Source organism: Mustela erminea, chromosome 9, assembly GCF_009829155.1.
Source record: "Mustela erminea isolate mMusErm1 chromosome 9, mMusErm1.Pri, whole genome shotgun sequence".
In the NCBI taxonomy this organism is placed as follows: domain Eukaryota; kingdom Metazoa; phylum Chordata; class Mammalia; order Carnivora; family Mustelidae; genus Mustela; species Mustela erminea.
The window spans coordinates 9,094,448-9,113,456 of NC_045622.1; positions in this window are offsets into that span (position 1 = coordinate 9,094,448).

Here is a 19,009-nt window from a genome sequence, read left to right on the forward strand (position 1 = left end):
GTCCTAGGTAAAGGGAATGGTATATTCAAGGGTCCAGTAATGAATGTGGAGTGAAGCTCTGTGGGGAAAGTGAGAGATTAATATGGCTGAAACAGAGGAAAAGAATGAATGGAAGAACTGTTTCCATGGTAACCCACTTTAATTTTTGACAGCACTGAACCAGAAATTCCTCCCTGACTGTTAACCTTTCAATGTATGGCCTTCTGATGCTTTCAGGTAGACAGAAATCTTCATGCGATTAAGACAAACAGCCAGGAGTTTCCTCTTTCCATTGATTTAATCTGGGTGGAACTTTCCAACAGTTTTTGGCCCTGCTATATACCCTTGCCTTGCCCATCACCTGGAATGCTGTCTCTAAACCCATCCACTCCCCTTGAAGGTTTTTGTATGTGTTCACTTATTTACCATCCCCATCAGACTGTGCTGTGAAGGGCAGGGATTATGACTAATTCTCTGGGGTGTTTGGTGCAGGGCCTAGTACACAGCAGGTGCTCAGTGCTTTGTGGCTGACCAGTGAGTGGATGAATGGCTTAGATGCTAGTCAGTGATAAATCTTATGAACAGAAGTCAGGATGAAATAGAGACCATCAGGAGCTGTCAGTGCCGCCTTAGGACATTGAGGTTCTTTCTATGCCATGGATTTCATGGATGTTATGATTACATTTCTTGGCATGTATTTTTCTCCTCCAAACTACAATAGTTCCCCCAGTTATATAATACTCAAATTTAATATCCTGAAAAATGGTTGCACAACAGCCATAATTAGATTTTAGAGATCTTGGAAAACTTACATGACTAAGAAACAAATCAGCCCAATGTGTCATGTGAGACTGGCATTGCCTTGAAGAGCAGACCTTTATTCTCTTCTGTGTTGTTATTCTGTGACTTCTCACTGTTCTGGCTCACGTTGTGTTTTATTTGTGATTATTCAACTATGGTATATTGTTGTGGTAGATAGCCTCCAAGATGACTCCCAGTGTTTCAGTCTCCATGCTGCTTTCATGTAATCCATCCTCCCCCCCAGCCAAATGTGAACTGGACTTAGTGTCTCATTACTAGCCACTGGAATATGGTATGTCCCTTCTTAGACTAGGTTATAAAAAAAGACTGTTCTTCTGCCTTGGGCTTCCTTCTCTCACTCTTACGCATTTGTTTCGGGGAAAGCCAACTGCTATGTTGTGAGCTACTCTATGGGGAGGCAGAGACATGGCAGAGAATCAAGAGAAGCCCCTAACCAACATGAAGAACTAGAGTCCATGAGGAGCTGAATCCTGCCAAGAGCACATAAGAGAGCTTGGAGGTGGGTCCTCCTCCAGTTTTGTTTTCAGTTGAGGCTGCAGCTTCACCTGGCTCCTTGATTGCAGCCTTTGAGAGATCGGAGACAGAGGCACCCAACTAACCCATATCTGGATTCTAGACCCATAGGAAAGATGAGATAATAAAAGTTTCAAGCTTTAGAAGTTTGGGATATTTTGTTATTCAGCAGTAGCTACCTAATATAGATTTTGGTACTATCATTGGGGTGATGCTGTAATAAATATCTAAAAAATATGGAGTAGCTACCTAACTGGCCAGAAGATGAACCCTGGAAAGATTTTTGATGTGTGTTTTAGAAAAAACCAAAGTTAAGTTGATCAGACGGTAGAAAACTGAACTTTGATGTTGCTGGTGAGTGAGGTCTCAAATGGAAGCGGAGGAATCCTATTAGGTGAATTAGAGGGAGACCTTTGATATTACAGCAGAAACTTAAACTTCTCACCTGCAGTGATAGGAAAGTGGAAGATGAGCCTAATGAACCGAGTGATCAAGCAAAGGGTTGAAGTTGCTGCCTCGTTTCTTTTTGTTGTTTATAGTAAAATGCAAGCAAGAGGACAGATAAATTGAGGGAAATACTGATAAACGGAAAAAAGCCAGGACTTGGATAAATTTGAAAATTCTGCCTCTGGATAGCAAACAGTTCTAAAATTAAGAAACGCCTTCTGATCAAAGATCAAAGCCAGGGCACCACCGGTATCTTTCGCCAGTTGAGCCTTCAGCTAAAGCCTCAGCCCCAACTGACATCTTGTTGTAGTCTTATAAAGGACCTTGAGGCGGAGGCATGAGCTGAGTTGTGTCCACTTTCCTGACTCAGAAACTGAGATAATGTTTAAGTTACTAAAGTTTGAGGTAACTTTTATGTAGCAATAGATAACATTATTATCTGTGCAGCTGAAAGAATGTCCATCTCTAATCATGCTAAAGTCATACAGTTTCTATACCAACAACACAGGGCAGTTGAAGGGAAGATTACTGTGCATAGAGAGATAAGGTAAAAGTGATATACTGAATGTTGTCATCTTGGGAAATCTGACCAGTCCAAAAGGAAAGACCTAAAGAGACTAACACCAGGGGTTCTGCAAGGATATTACAGACCTCTTTTGTTTACCAGTTGTTTACCAGTTGTGAAAGAGGTTGATAGGCCCTAGCAATACACAGAACTCTTGATCTGTTAGCATGCCACTCTGAAATATGAGCAGATATGACTATTTGGGAAAAGTATGTAATATGAAAGACATAAACCAAAACCAACAAAAGCAACTTTGAGGAAATGGGTACGGTGGAAGAAGGAAAAAATATCAAGTCTATCAAATGCTCAGAGGTAAGATAGGATGCTATGAAGAAGGAATGGTTAGATCATAGTCAGCTCTTGGAAATTGAAAATGTGGTAGCAGAAAAATGGTAGCAGAAATTGAAAAATGTGGTAGCAGTAACAAAGATCCAATAGTAGGGTCTAAAAATTGTATTATCAATGGTGATGGATTTTTTTTTCCTATGGCAGCATTTCCAGTGCCTTGACCATTGCTTTGTACATAGTAGACACTCAGCAAAAATTTGAAAGAAGGAATGAGTGATGAAAAAGTTGGATAAATCTCTCTCTAGTAGAGCAGGAAGCTCAGAAAGCAAAGTAAAGTATAAGACTTCTGGGAGTCTCACATATGAATAACAGGAACTCTAGAAGGAATAAATCAGATGGGGAAAAATAATCACCAAAAAAAATTATTCAGTAACAATTCCTCAAAATGAATGATCTGTATTTCCAGAATCAGCACAGTGGGTGAAACTAGAGTTGTACCAAGATTCATTATTGTAAAATTTCAGAACATCAAGGACAACCATACTGAAAGCTAAAAGATAATGGGGCAATACTTTCAAAATTTGAGGGTAAAATAGTTTCCAACAAAGAACTCTATACTCAGTTAAAATTAAAGATATTTTCAGATATTCAAGACCTCAAAGTTTGTTCCTGTGTACATCCTTTCTTTTCCTATGAAGCCAATAAATGGTGCCCTTACAAAGACAAAGAGGTAATAATCTAAGCAAAACAAAGACTTAACATCTAAGAAATGGATTGCAACACAAGACTGAGGGGAAGGAAATATTGGTGAAAGGGGTGGGTGCCCAAGATGACAATTGTGCATCAGGCCAGAAGGCTCTAGAGAGATTTCGTCTTCAGAAAAAAGAAAATGAACGCATAATGTGGCTGAATTTATCCAGGGGATTTACTCAATTGGTGGAGACTTTGGGGGTGAACTAATGATAAGTACATTGAGAACCAACATGACCATCATTGAGTACAGGGCAAAACAGTGTTGTGCAGGAATGGAAGAGCAATAATGCCATACAGATGGCTTGGCTGTGAAGAGCATTTGTGTCCTAATAGGAATGTAGAAACTAAATGTCGACCCAACCAAATGTACTTCTGGCTGTAGGAGGAGATCATGAGGGAGGTGAGGGAAGTGTGTAGCTATTCAGTGGAATCTGGAGGTGATTAAGGAGTTAAATATTCATCTTTCAAATGAGCCAGTAGAGTCTGCAAGTCAATAAGGTAGCGTTCCAAGCATGTTATTTAGTGACATAGCAATAAATTCAAAAGAAAGTCAGGTAAGATTTGAAAGTGATTGCCTCCAGGGAGTGGGAAATGAAATGGGGATTGTGGTGGAGGGACATGCTGTTTTTTAATAGTAAGCCTTATAGAACTATTTCTTCCTTAAACTATGTGCATGTAATTCTTTGATGAAAAGATAAACTTAATTAAAAGAAAGTAGGTGGTAGCAAAACCACGTGGCCAATTTATAAATATCAGAACAGATTTAGAACAGAAAATGAAAATACAAAAAAGCTATGAAGGTAATGAAATGTTTTTCTTCCATTCTCTATGAACTAGATTTTTACTGCCTCAACTGAGGAAATTATTTTGGATGCTAGTGAGTTTATAAAAGAACTTAGGAAAGTGAAGTTTCTGTCATATTAAAGAAGTAGCTCCTTTGACTCAGGCAAGAATGTGGAAGACTCTAGAACAAAAGGCTGCAAGGCCAAGGGCGACTATTGGCAGAATGCTTTGAAGGAGGACTATAAACTTTTCAAAGAAACCATCTTTCAAAATGAATCTTAGGATGTAGAACCAATTTAAGATGTTTCTTTATTAAGCACCTAATGCATGTTAAACTCTTGACAAGAGCTTTGGCATAGATCGTGTTACCTATTTTCACATCAACATTTGGAGAAGGATATCAGATCCTTGGTATTTGAGTGAAGAACCTGAGGCTCAGGGGGGTAACACACTTGTGCCACTTCACTAGACTAGTAGGTGGTACCAGATGGATTTAAGCCTGGGTTTATCTGAGTCCAAGGTTAGAGCTGGGGGAAAATAAGCTGAGGTTCCTTCCTGTGACATCTGGGTGTGTGCGCCTGATTCTAGTCCTGTGGATTTGATGAAATCAAGGGAATGATCCCCTGTCTCCAGTATCATGAGAGACATGGGTACAGGAAAAGGAATAATGGATCAGGAGGGAGGAGACGGAGGTCTAGAGTTAGCTCTACCCCTAAGTTTCTGGGTGTCTTAGGACAACGTCCTTCATTTCTCTGTGCATCTAGTCCTTCATGTTGAAAATGAAGAGGAGGAACCATATGATCTTAGTTTTCTTCCTTCATTCCTGATACATGAGAAATGTTACAGTGTGCCGAAGAGGTCCGGGGCAGTGGGCACTAGCTTCAGCACCTTCTTTTGTGCTGCCTGAGGCTTGATGCTTTTGGCACAGCTCCACAGAGGCAGATGAGAATAAGGGCAGAAGAGCAACAGGTGGTTTTCTGCTTCCATCCTGATTCTCTGATATCCCATTTATTGGTTCATCTGTTGTCATTGGGTGTGTCTGTTTGTTGTGGCAGAAAGGCCATGGGTTTTTCCTTGGAATACTTAGGTTAGAGCCCTCGATTAGCCACTTTGATTCATTTTCTTTTATTAGGTGAATATTTGTTAGGCATGTACTGTGTGTCAGGCACTTCCAGAGGATGTGGGGATGAATGATATGGGATCTCTGCCCCCTGGAAACTCCTAGTGTACTAGGGGGAAGAAATATATAAACAAATGACTGTAAATGCTCAGTGTGTCTATGAAAGAAGCCTCTGCAGGGCTTATGACAGAAGGTGGTGGGCAGAAGACATGAACAGACACTTCTCCAAAGAAGATATACAAATGGCTAACAGAAACAGGAAAAAATGTTCAACATCATTAGCCGTTAGAGAAATTCAAATCAAAACCGCATTGAGATACCACCTTACACCAGTTAGAAGGGCAGAAATTGACAAGACAGAAACAACAAATGTTGGAGAGGTTGTGGAGAAAGGGGAACCGTCTTACACTGTTGTAATGCAAGTTGGTGCAACCACTTTGAAAAACAGTGTGGAAGTTCCTCAGAAAGTTAAAAATAGAGCTACCCTATGACTCTGCAATTGCACTATGGGGTATTTACCCCAAAGATACAGGTGTAGTGAAGAGAAGGGCCACATGTACTCCAGTGTTCATAGCAGCAATGTCCACAATAGCTAAATTTGGAAGGAGCTGAGATGCCCTACAAAAGATGAATGGATAAAGATGTCCATATACACAATGGAATATTACTCAGCCAGCAGAAAGGCTGAATACCCACCATTTGCATTCACATGGCTGGAACTGGAGGGCATTATGCTAAGTGACATAAGTCAAGCAGACAAAGACAATTACCATAGGGTTTCACTTACATGTGGAAAATGAGGAATAGCATGAAGGACATTAGGAGAAGGAAGGGAAAAATGAAGTGGGGGGAAATCAAAGGGGGAAATGAACCATGAACCATGAGAGACTGTGGACTCTGGGAATCAAACTGAGGATTTTAGAGGGGAGGGGGTGGGGGGATGGGTGAGCCCAATGATGGGCACATATTGTATGGAGCATTGCGTGTTACATGTAAACAACGAATCATGGAACATTGCATTAAAAGCCATTGATGTACTGTATGGCCACTAACATAACATAACAAAATTATTTTTTAAAAAAGGTGGTCAGAAAAGGCTCCAGAGAAAGAGACATAAATTACTTATGACAGGTGGGAGTGAGGGTGGCATGGAGTGGCAGAAGGCATTTCAGGCAGAGGGAACAACATGAACAAAGATAAGATGGTATAAAGCAACAGGTTCTGTTAAGAAAACTGCAGTGATAAAAGTGGGTCTCTGTGCTTAGCCGGATAATGGTAGAGGGGGGGTGAGGGGGTGGGTATCATCATCCTGGGAGAGAGAAATTCTGTTGCCATTAAGCCTAGGAGGTGTGTGTGGGGGCGCTTGAAGAAAGAGTGGAGAATATAGTGATATATATTTTATATAGTGGGATGAGGGTTCCTTCTCTGTATAGGTACTGACCTTTTATTCCTAAGGAAGTTGAGAAAAAACCCAAGATTTGTTTAGTCCTAGAATATTATTTGGGACTAGACCTGGTCACAGTACCTTTGCTTCTCCACACCCATTATCGCTCCTCTCCTCTGGAATGTGGATCTCTGCCCTCAAAGGCAGTGTGGCCAGTCTCCTGAGGGTGGTATTCTGATGTCAGAGAAAGGAATGGTGTGCTCAATAACTTCAATGCTCCTGGACGCCTGGGTGGCTCAGTGGGTTAAGCCGCTGCCTTCGGCTCAGTTCATGATCTCAGGGTCCTGGGATCGAGTCCAGCATCGGGCTCTCTGCTCAGCAGGGAGCCTGCATCCTCCTCTCTCTCTCTGCCTGCCTCTCTGCCTACTTGTGATCTCTCTCTGTCAAATAAATAAATAAAATCTTAAAAAAAAAAAACTTCAATGCTCCTTCTAGACATTGGTTTTGCTGCATTAAGGATCTTCCTATTCCAAGTACAATGACTGGCTTCCAGGGGAAGCTTCTGGGGGTGGCCAAGAAGCAGCATTTTCCATTGTAGGTCTCTGTTCAGTGTAAAGGTAATTTGTGAAGCCTAGCATTGCTGTGGAGGTTCCATAGACTGGCACCAGTTAACAAATGTTTATGCAGGTGATATACTCTGGTATGGCATTCTGGGTATTTATTCTTATGAATAGTTTGCATACCACTCACTCTCATATATCCCTTTCTCCCACCTTCTCTCTATTCCCCTCATAGTTCCCCCCGCCTGCTTCTTAGTGTGTGCCAGACAGTTTCCTAAATGAAGGGGATTTTATTCTAAGACCATAAGTTAGAGTAAAACCTGATCCTTCTAGAATGAAGCCTGCTCCAGTGACTAGTGTTGATTCTCAACTACTTTCTCTTTTCTTGCTATCCACTGATTTCTGCCCCTACTCTATCATTTCTTTACCTAAAAGCTATTGTGTGCTGAGATTTTTAATGGCTCTGTGTTACCTTACGGTACTTTTCTACTTTGGGCTCCCACAGCTAGCTGGCCCAATCAATCAATAATTCATGGTTGAAATCTTTAGAGATGGAATGTGATTGGCCCAACACATCAGTTTATACCAGGATCATTGGTTATGCCAACTTCTATTTCATCACCTCTGATCCTGGGGGGCTGGGGCTCTGTATGACCAAACATCATCTATGTTATAGTACCTGTGGTGGACAGGTCCTGTGATTGACATCTCCAGTATGGGCAGTATTTCCTTGAGACGGGAGTGTACAAGAACTGCAGTGCCCTTCCAGCCAGAGGACTATGATTAAATATCTTGACAGGGATGTCTGGGTGACTCAGTCAGTTATGCCTCTGACTCTTGGTTTTACCTCAGGTCATGATCTCAGGGTCATGGGATCAAGCCCCATGTTGGGCTCTGCACTCAGCGGGAGTCCGCTGGAGATTCTTTCCTTCTGCCCCTTCTCTTTGTCTCTGAAATCTTAAAAAAAAATCTTAACAAATTAAGTCTAGACCCACTGGTAAGAGTGTAGGCAATGACTTTTGTATTTATCTTGTAAAACGTTTTAGCTCTAGATTATACTTCTGGTCCTAACAGTCTCCCAGGTAGTTAGGAATGAAGCATCTTGAAAATGAAGTCAATGACTGTCTTTCCCAAATATGTCCCTGGGTTCTTGGAGACCTACTCTTTTGCTACAGGGCAATTGGCCCAACTGGGATCCTAAGTGCAGAGTCAGAAGTGCTCATGACATAGAAGTTTCTGCTAATTGAGGGAATCCATCAGTTGAATACCCCAAGATACAGAGGTAATTTCTAGCAAAGGTTTTTGTGGCATTAATTTGTTTTACTCTGACAACTTGATTAATCAGTTTTATTGTGACAACTTGTTTTGCTGCAATGCTGCCTAATCAGGGAGCTGTCACCAAAATACTTTATGGCTTCCCTGTTTTCTATCACAAATCAAAAACTCCAGCGACAGCTCACCAACATAAGAAGCAGTGATAATTAAAATGCATTCTGACAGAATTAGGAGGCATTCACTTGGGTGATGTTATTAGGAGAGATTGCACTTGGAGAGAAATGGAACAATCAGACTGCATTCTTTCTAAGTAATTATGCAGCTTCCCTGGCGAATCCCAAATGCCACACCTGTGTAAAAGTTCAGGGTGGGCACTGAGAGTACTGTGCTCACCTCTGCTGGATGTCTTGGATTTTCCCTGTTGGACTGGGAAAAGCAGGGCTTCTGCTCTTCACTGATCACCAGTAGCCAGAACCATTAGGATTCAGCCAACAGTCAGCAGGAGGTAGAGAAAACTTGTCAGGAGAGTGTACTACAGGAAGTGCTTAGAAAACTCATTCCCACCTCTCTCTAGGAGCTTTGTGGGGAGCAGTGGGAAGATGATAGAGAAATGTCGGGAGAAGAATATGAGGCTATGCATCTTTCAGAGGGGCACAGCAAGTGATCATTTTTTATATTTTAATTTTTTAAAAAGATTTTATTTACTTCCCGGAGAAAGTGCTCACAGAAGCAAGGGGGGACAGCAGGGAGAGGGAGAAGCAGCCCTCCAGCTGAGCTAGGAGCCTGATGTGGAACTGGATCCCAGGACCCTGAGGTCATGACCTGAGCTGAAGGCAGCTTAACTGACTGAACCACCCAGGCGCCCCGCAAGTGATCATTAAAGAACTCAGGAAATTAAATTTTCTGTCTTTCGCTTAAACCTATAGCAGTGGTAGTGACATGATGCACTGAAAGCATGGTCCCTTAGCAATCTGAAATCCACTAGATAGTCAATATTTATAAAACCTAAAACTGCATAATGCGTATTGTTTCTCAAGCACTTACAGCCTGCTGGGTACTATATAAGCAGCTCTGTATGTATTATATTATTAATCATCACACTAAGTGTATAATAGGCATTATCAACTCCAATTTCCAGGGAAGAAAACTGAGGCTCAGGTTAAATAACTTGTCCAAAGCCTTGTAGGGAGAGCTGAGATTCAAATACAGGTTGGTGCCTCCAAAGCTCGTTTTTGCTGGGCTTCATCAAGGCTCCCCTCACTGTCTCCCAACCTGGGTAATCCCCTTGGCAGCTTGATTGCCTTCTCATAGGGAATGGCACTGCCTGCATGGTATTGTTTGCCATCTGTTCAGACATAGGTGGGAGGCTTCCTGACTCACTCAAGGTCAGGTGGGTGGGTGCAGCAGGTCCATCAGAAGTGCAGAGGGTAGGAGACCAGCTCTGTTACATCAGGCAGCCTGTCTCCTTGCCTTCTAAGTTATGAATGGGTGATGTGTGCTCTCCTGGGGAGGGTCCTGATTTGTAAGAGCTATGGAGATGAGTGTTATGATAAGCAGGACATTTATGGTCCCAGATGCCACAGGGCACAAAAGTCAATATGTTACATGCTCATTTAGCATGTTTGACTCTAATGGAACAGGTTGGAAATAATTGGCTTTTTAAGAAATGCTGCATTTCATTTCCTTTTATTCAGAAGGCACATACCCGCTGGGTGGTTATAACTCCAGCCTTTACAGATTTACCTTATTCTGAGATTGGCAAGTGGGGAGAATAGAAGTATGGGGGCCCCCCATAAAACATGTACAAAGTTGGATATGTTTTTATGGCTGTGTAGGGCTCCTGAGTTCTTTGGTGGTTGGACATTTTCAACCTGGTAGTATTTCTTCAGCTATGCGATCAATTATTTCTCTGCTAGTTGGTTGAGGTCTAGCATCTCTAGTCTGGGATGGTTGGAAATAATTTGCCCCTTCTCTTTCACTGATTCCCAGATGAAGTTGGTCTGTGAAGTGGTGAATGGCACAATGTATGAAAGTGTTAAATTTTGGAATCAGCAAAAGGATGTACATTTGTTGGTCAGTGTAGCTGGTAAAGTGGAAACTATACTTGTTATTTCTACAGGGAAAGTTGGATGTAGGGAATTGCTAAACAATGGAGGACTGAAAAGCAACAAGGTAACATGTAGGGAACACAGAGCAATCACTACATGAAGCCACTGCCACCCTAGGACTGGGGGAACTAAAGGCCTAGGTTGTTATCACAATCCAGAAGCTCCTGGAAGATCCCACATTGTTGAGACTCAGACTTTTGGAGGAGGGGCTCTGCCTGGCTGGTGGCAATACCCCTGAAAATTGGAGCAGGGACCTCAGTCCTCCTCTGGATCTGGGGATCAAATCTTTGAGGAATGGCCTCTACCTGGATGGTGCTGGTACCTCTGAATGGTGCAAGGGGTCTGATTCTAGCAGTGTGGAAAGACGCTGGAAATGGAACCAAATCCTATAACTGCTGCTGCCTGAGAGAGTTACTGCTGTGGTGTTGATGCTGGTGGATATGGCAGTGAAAGGAAGGGAAGCGCTCCTCCCTCTAACCTAGTGTCCCTCCAGCTCCCCCTATTAGTAGAGCCTAACAGGGCACCCACTGGCAAAGGAGAGGTGGGGTCTGCAGGTTCCTAGCCCCAGCACACAGTGGAGCCTAAGAGTGGGTATGAAATTGAGACAGTTAGTGAGTAACAGGTTTGTCTGTATGAGACAGTAGGTAGTGGCTAAAAGCATGCAAGAAAGAAACTTCTCAAATCTGGTAACACCCTAACTTGTGTGTTTAATGTCACTGCCCTTTGGGGGCAAAAGATCCTGCTCTGTGTTGCTGCCTTTGTTCAGATGGAGGCTCCATGTGGGTCCTCTCATAGGAGTCTGTATCCTTGGCTAAATACGTTGATACTTTTACCTGTGTGTTCTCTTCTTGCTGATCTGGAGTCCTCAGAAATTGCAATTGGTGCCAGAAGGAGGATTGACATCAAACCCCCCTCCCCTCATGTTTACATTTTGGAAGGGGTGTCAGGAAAGTGAAGGAGAAAATGTGGTCCTAAGAATGTTTTCATCAAGAGTATTGCATGAGAGCCATAGGGTTTCCTTAAGATAGGGAGGCTGACTTTAAAGAGAAAGTTGAAGAGCTAGTGTTCTGTTATTACCTTAACATGTGTGAGTTAATCTTTGTTTTTATAGAAAAGTCTTTTGAGAGCCATGACCTTGGCTTTCGCTTTTCTGTGTAAGCCCAATGAGCTTTTTAAAATGGCTTTTAGAGGATAGAGTCTCAGAAATAATTCTAAACTTCACAAAGGTGACTTTTAACTAGACTATTAAATATATCAAATTGAAATAGTCTCAAGATAGCTTAACTAAAGTGTTAGGTAACCAACTTTGGCCATAATCTGGTATAGAAAAAGATGTCTGTTTTTTGTTTTTTGGTTTTTTAGTTTTTTTGGAATGGAACTAAGAAATAGGAAGAGGTGATCACAAGCCTGGATAATAATCATTAGTTCATCTCCAGGATCAGTGGTGTTGGGAAGGTCACATCTTCTCCCACTTTATTTGGGTTACTTTAGAATCTTGGCTTGAGGCTCTGGCTTCTGCAACTTTTGCACTTAGGAATGACAGTTTCTGTCCTGCCTATGACCAATTCATACCATGACCGACCTGGCTTAGCTGAAGAAGCGGCAAAGAGCTAGATGGTGGAGGAATCTGATGGAACTTGATGCAGAAGCCATGTTCTCCAGCTTCAGACAAAGAACCGAGGAAATGGACAGTTGTTGGCTTAGATGAGGGTCTGCTCAGAAAGTTGTTCTTCATGATGGGATGCTGACTGAGTCAAAGGTAGGCTGCAAGTCAGCTTAAGTCCTCAGACTTCTTTTCTTGTGAGAGGCTTGAGAGTTCCCAGTGGAAGTGAATAATAGTGTCCCTTAAGTGCATAAAACCAACAACCAAGGAAATTTCTTCATTTAGTACTACTTGGATGTGCAAAACAGGAAGCTCTACTATTAGCTTCCAAAGAGGAAGTTTATCCTAAATAAGTTTTTAGGGTCCAAATAAGTAGAGATTTTCTCAAAAAAAAAAAAAAAAGTCTCAGTCCTATCCTGTTCAAATGTAGTTTAATACCTGATTAACTGGCTTTGGATTTGGCAAAACAGTATCTTACACTGATACATTTAGTTGTGTCCTACCCTTGGAGTTACTCTGAAGAATATGACTACATTTCTTCTCTTTTGTAGTTGACAGTTAGCACAAAATGCAGACTAGGCATGGAAATTTTTATTCTGTGTAAGGATTCAGGTTTCTTGCTGTAAAAACAAAATGGCTAAAACCTATTTTGATTGTGAAGTCAACTTTGTGTGATATGAGAATGTGACTTGAATCTAATACTCAGATTGAAGTGTGTTCACCATAAATATCTTTGTTTAGTTTGTTCTGAAGGAGTCCAGTCAGTATTGCATAAATCTTAAGAATGCCTTACAGAAATTATTCCACTTGAACTTTGGGAGAAAGTATGAAAAGTCACTTATTTTTAATTTTTTGAGGGATTGCCACACTGTTTTCCAAAGTGGCTGCACCACCTTGCATTCCCACCAACAGTTTAAGAGGGTTCCCATCTTTGCACATTCTCTCCAACACTTGTTTCCTGTCCTGTTAATTTTGGCCATTCTAACTTGTGTAGAGTGGTATCTCAATGTGGTTTTGATTTGAATTTCCCTGATGGTTAATGATGATGAACATTTTTCATGTGTCTGCTAGCCATTTGTATGTCTTCATGGGGAAGTGTCTGTTGATGTCTTCTGCCCATTTTTTTTGATGTGATTATCTGTTTTTTGGGTGTTGAGTTTGAGTTTTTTATAGATTTGAATATCAGCCCTTTGAGTGTCATTTGCAAATATCTCCTCCCATTCCATGGGTTATCTCTTTGTTTTGTTGACTGTTTCCTTTGCTTTGTAGAAGCTTTTTAACTTGATGAAGTCCCCAAAGATCATTTTTGCTTGTTTCCTTTGCCTTTGGAGACATGTCTTGAAAGAAGTTGCTGTGGCCGATGTTGAAGACGTTACTGCCTATTTTTTCCTCTAGGATTTTGATGGATTCCTGTATCACACCGAGGTCTTTCATCTATTTTGAGTTTATCTTTGTGTATGGTGTAAGAGAATGGTCGAGTTTCATTCTTCTATACATAGCAGTTCAATTTTCCCAGAACCATTTATTGAAGAGGCTGTCTTTTTTCCACTATATATTTTTCCTGCTTTGTCAAAGATTATTTGACCATAAAGTTGAGGGTTCATATCTGGACTCTCTACTCTATTTCATTGGTCTATGGGTCTGTTTTTGTGCCAGTACCATGCTGTCTTAGTGATCACAGCTTTGTAGTAAAGCTTGAAATCCGGGTATTTACCCCAAAGATACAGATGTTTGAAAGAAGGGCCATATGTACCCAATGTTCATAGCAGCAAAGGCCACAATCACCAAACTGTGGAAGGAGCCAAGATGCCCTTCAATAGACGAATGAGTAAAGAAGATATGGCCCATACATACAGTGGAATATTACATAGCCACCAGGTGATTACAGAAAGCTACAGAAAGGATGAATACCCAACTTTTGTATCAACATGGATGGGACTGGAGGAGATTATGCTGAGTGAAATAAGTCAAGCAGAGAAAGTTAATTACACTTACTTGTAATTGTGGAGCATAAGGAATAACATGGAGGACATTAGGAGAAGAAAAGGAAAAGTGAATTGGGGGAAATTGGAGGGGGAGATGAAGCACGAGAAACTGTGGACTCTGAGAAACCAACTGAGGGTTTTGGGGGTTTGGAGGGATGGGTGAACCTGATGGTAGGTATTAAGGAGGGTACATATTGCATGGAGCACTGGGTGTGGTGCATAAACAATGAATCTTAGAACACTGAAAAAATTTTTTAAAAAGAACACTGAAAAAGTTAAATTAATAAAGAAAAGTCACTCACTTTTTAAAAAAATTTATTTTCAGCATAACAGTATTCATTGTTTTTGCACCACGCCCAGTGCTCTATGCAATCCGTGTCCTCTCCAATACCCACCACCTGGTTCCCCCAACCTCCCCCCTCCCTGCCCCTTCAAAACCCTCAGATTGTTTTTCAGAGTCCATAGTCTCTGATGGTTCACCTCCCCTTCCAATTTCCCTCAACTCCCTTCTCCTCTCCATCTCCCCTTGTCCTCCATGCTATTTGTTATGCTCCACAAATAAGTGAAACCATATGATAATTGACTCTCTCTGCTTGACTTATTTCACTCAGCATAATCTCTTCCAGTCCCGTCCATGTTGCTACAAAAGTTGGGTATTCATCCTTTCTGATGGAGGCATAATACTCCAGTGTATATGGACCACATCTTCCTTATCCATTCATCCATTGAAGGGCATTGAAGGGCATCTCGGTTCTTTCCACAGTTTGGCGACTGTGGCCATTGCTGCTATAAATATTGGGGTACAGATGGCCCTTCTTTTCACTACATTTGTAAGTCACTTACTTTTAAATTTTATTTTAGTTGTTTTCTCTGATACAGGTTGGATTTTGAAAAGCTGGGCTGGCACAGGACAAAGGCAATGAATATCAGTATATCCAGAGGAAATTGTAGTTCAAAACTAAAGCTACTTACAATAAAAATTAAATAGTAACTCTAGTGATCCTGAAGATAAAGAATTAGAGAAGATTTTTTTCTTTTTTTTTAAATAAAATCCGTGGGGCGCCTGGGTGCCTCAGTGGGTTAAGCCGCTGCCTTCGGCTCAGGTCATGATCTCAGGGTCCTGGGATCAAGTCCCGCATGGGGCTCTCTGCTCAGCAGGGAGTCTGCTTCCTCCTCTCTCTCTCTCTGCCTGCCTCTCTGCCTACTTGTGATCTCTCTCTATCAAATATATAAATAAAATCTTAAAAACAAACAAACAAACAAATAAATAGATAAATAAAACCCGTGAAGGGGCGCCTGGGTGGCTCAGTGGGTTAAAGCCTCTGCCTTCTGCTCAGGTCATGATCCCAGGGTCCTGGGATCGAGCCCCGCATCGCGCTCTCTGCTCAGCAGGGAGCCTGCTTTCTCCTCTCTCTCTCTCTCTCTCTGCCTGCCTCTCTGCCTACTTGTGATCTCTATCTGTCAAATAAATAAAATCTTAAAAAAAAAACCTGTGAATCTGGTATTGGCTATATTCTACCTTTTCTTGCTTTTGTTGCTTATTGCAGAGATACTGTTTAGTGACACTTCGGCACAACCTCAGCTTTGTCCCCTGGTGAAACTGTGTCCTCACTGACAGTGAGTTTGATTCACTCTGAGATGCCAGGTATTTTAAGCCTCTATATATTTTTTGGTGGTTCTTTGGAGGGAGGTTGGCAAGTTGAAAGTGTAGTGGTCTTCCAGCACCACCTCCCATTCCGTGGTTTTGATTTCTTTGGTTTCAGTTCCCTGAAGTCAAAGGTGGTCTGAAAGCAGATAATCCTCCTGTTGACATACTGTCAGAAGGTTGATGGTAGGGGTGCCTTGGTGGCTCAGTGGGTTGGGGCCTCTGCTCTCAGGTCATGATCCTGGGGTCCTGGGATCAGGCCCCGTGTTGGGTTCTCCACTCGGCAGGGAGCCTGCTTCTTCCTCCCTCTCTCTCTGCCTGGCTCTCTGTCTACTTGTGATCTCTGTCAAATAAATAAATTAAAAAAAATATTATTAAAAAAATAATGTTGATGGTGGCCCAGTGCTATGTGATAGTGCCTTCGTCATTTTCCTACTTATATCATCATAAAAGGAGGAAGTGTAGGTATAGTACAATAAGATATTTATGAGAGGAAGACCGTGTTCACAAACTTTTACAATAGTATATTGTTATAATTGCCCTATTGGTAATTCCTTACCGTGCCTAATTTATAAATTGAGCTTTATCGTAGGCATGCATGTGTGGAACATGTATGTATAGGGTTTGGTACTATCCATGATTTCAGACATCCACTGGGGGTCTTGGAAAGTATCCCTTGTGGATAAGGGGGAAATACTGTATCAACACGAACCCCCCCACATTTTTTGAAAGATAGCTTCTTCTCTGATGTCATCAAACCATCTCATGTTCTTCTTTGAAACAGTATACTTGTCTAGTAAGCTGCATTTGGGTTTCTCCTATCATTTCCACAAAAAGGAGCCAAGTTTCCTTGGAGAAGAGCCGATTCTGTATTTGGGGCATGAAAACTTGAGCTGAGCTGAACTAATAATGTAAGCTTCAAAAAAGTAAATAATGACTATGATATGTTGTATGGGTTTAATGTGAGACCGCAAGTCCACAGTGATGCTCAAAGAGAGCAAATAATATGAATTGTGCTGACATGAGGCAATTGTTTGGTGCCAGATTACAGAAGTTCTAAATGTACCAACCCATGTGGTGGAAGCGTGATCACTTCCAATGGTCAGAGGGTGGACTGTGGAGATGTAAATTGGTCATTGTGGTTTTTAGCACATACTTAGGATCACAATTACCTAGATCAAGAGATATTAAATCACAGAGCTAGGAGTTCGTGGAGAGAAATGGACTTTTTGGATGCTGGAAAGCTGCATACAGAGCGGTTGTTCAGAGACACTTGAAATTGGCTTTAGCTTTCTCCCTTAGTAAAGTTGTCCTCATCGACAATGAGTTTGACTTGTGAGGGAGGAGAGTCCCCTACATCTTTAACATTTCTTAGTAAGAATCTGAACTACTTGTATAAGGTCTTCCTGAGTGGTAGTTTCAGAAGTTTTCTTTTGGCATCCATCTCTTTCCTATATTTTCAATCTCTTCCTTTCCACTGATTACTTCTCTTTAGCCTGTAAACATGCTCAGACCTCTACTCTTTCAAAAACAACAACAAAAAGACCAAGCAAACAAAACAAAAAAGAAATGAAAAAAACCTCAATCAAAAGCAAGGTCCCAAACCAAAACCCACAAACCCTTTCTAGACTCCACATTTCCCTTTACTTCTTTTCCCTTGCTCTTTCTTTTCATCTGAATATTTTTGTTTTAAAAAATGCTATCAGAATTTTAATTCTGACTTTAAGAAAAACTGCTAAACTCCATAAAGATTCCATAAACTTGGAGACAGTGTTTATATTTAACACAGATGGTATATTTGATAATTGTTTGCTTCTACTTTTATATTCTCAGATTGTATTTTGGGGAGTCATTTTTCCTGTTTTTAATTTATGGTTTTAAAATTTTAATGTAAAACACATAAAATTTGTTATCTTAACCATTTGAGTGTAGAGTTCAGTAGTGCTAAGTACACATTGTCAAGCAACCCATCTCCAGAACTCTTCGCTTTCAGAACTGAAAGTCTGTTGCTGTTCAAACAGTTCTGTTTTCTTCTTCCTCCAGCCTCTAGCAACCTTTTTACTTTCTGTCTCTGAGTTTGACTACTTTAGATACCCATATAAATGGAATCATACAATATTTGTCTTTTTGTGACTGGCTTATTTCACTTAGCACATTTTCCTCAAGGTCTACTCATCCGTGTTATAGTATGTGTCAGAAATTCCTTCTTTTCAAAGTATAAGTAATATTCCATTGCATGTCTATATCACTTTGTACTTATCTATTCATCCATTGATGGGTTTCCACAGTTTGCTGCTGTGAATAATGCTGCATTGAATATGGGTGTACAAATATCTCTGAGATGACTACTTTGAATTCTTTTGGGTATATACCTAGAAGTGGAATTGCTGGATCATATGGTAGCTCTGTTTTTAGTTTCTGAGGAATTTCCATACTGTTTTTTTATAGTGGCTGCATCATTCTACATTCCCACCAACAATGCACAAGGGTTCTAATTTCTCTACATTGTTGCTAGCACTTTTCTTTCTTTCTTTATTTTTTGTTGTTGTAAAGTAACCATCTTAATAGATGTGAGGTGGTAGCTCATTATAGTTTTGATTTTCATTTCCCTAATTATTAGTACTACTAAGCATCTTTTTTTTAAAAGATTTTATTTATTTATTTGACAGAGATCCAAGTTGGCAGAGAGGCAGGCAGAGAGAGTAGGGGAAGCGAGCTCCATGCTGAGCAGAGAGCCCTATGTGGGGCTCCATCCCAGGACCCTGAGATCATGACCTGAGCGGAAGGCAGAGACTTTAACCACTGAGCCACCCAGGCACCTCTACTAAGCATCTTTCATGTGCTTGTCTTCTATTTGTATATCCTTTTTGGAGAAATGTCTGTTCAAGTCTCTTTCCATTTAAAAAAAATTATTTTTTATTTATTTTCAGCACAACAGTATTCATTATTTTTGCACCACACCCAGTGCTCCATGCAATCCATGCCCTCTATAATACCCACCCCCTGGTACCCCAACCTCCCACCCCCTGCCCCTTCAAAACCCTCAGATTGTTTTTCAGAGTCCATAGTCTCTCATGGTTCACCTCCCCTTCCAATTTCCCCCAACTCCCTTCTCCTCTCTAACTCCCCATGTCCTCCATGCTATTTGTTATGCTCCACAAATAAGTGAAGCCATATGA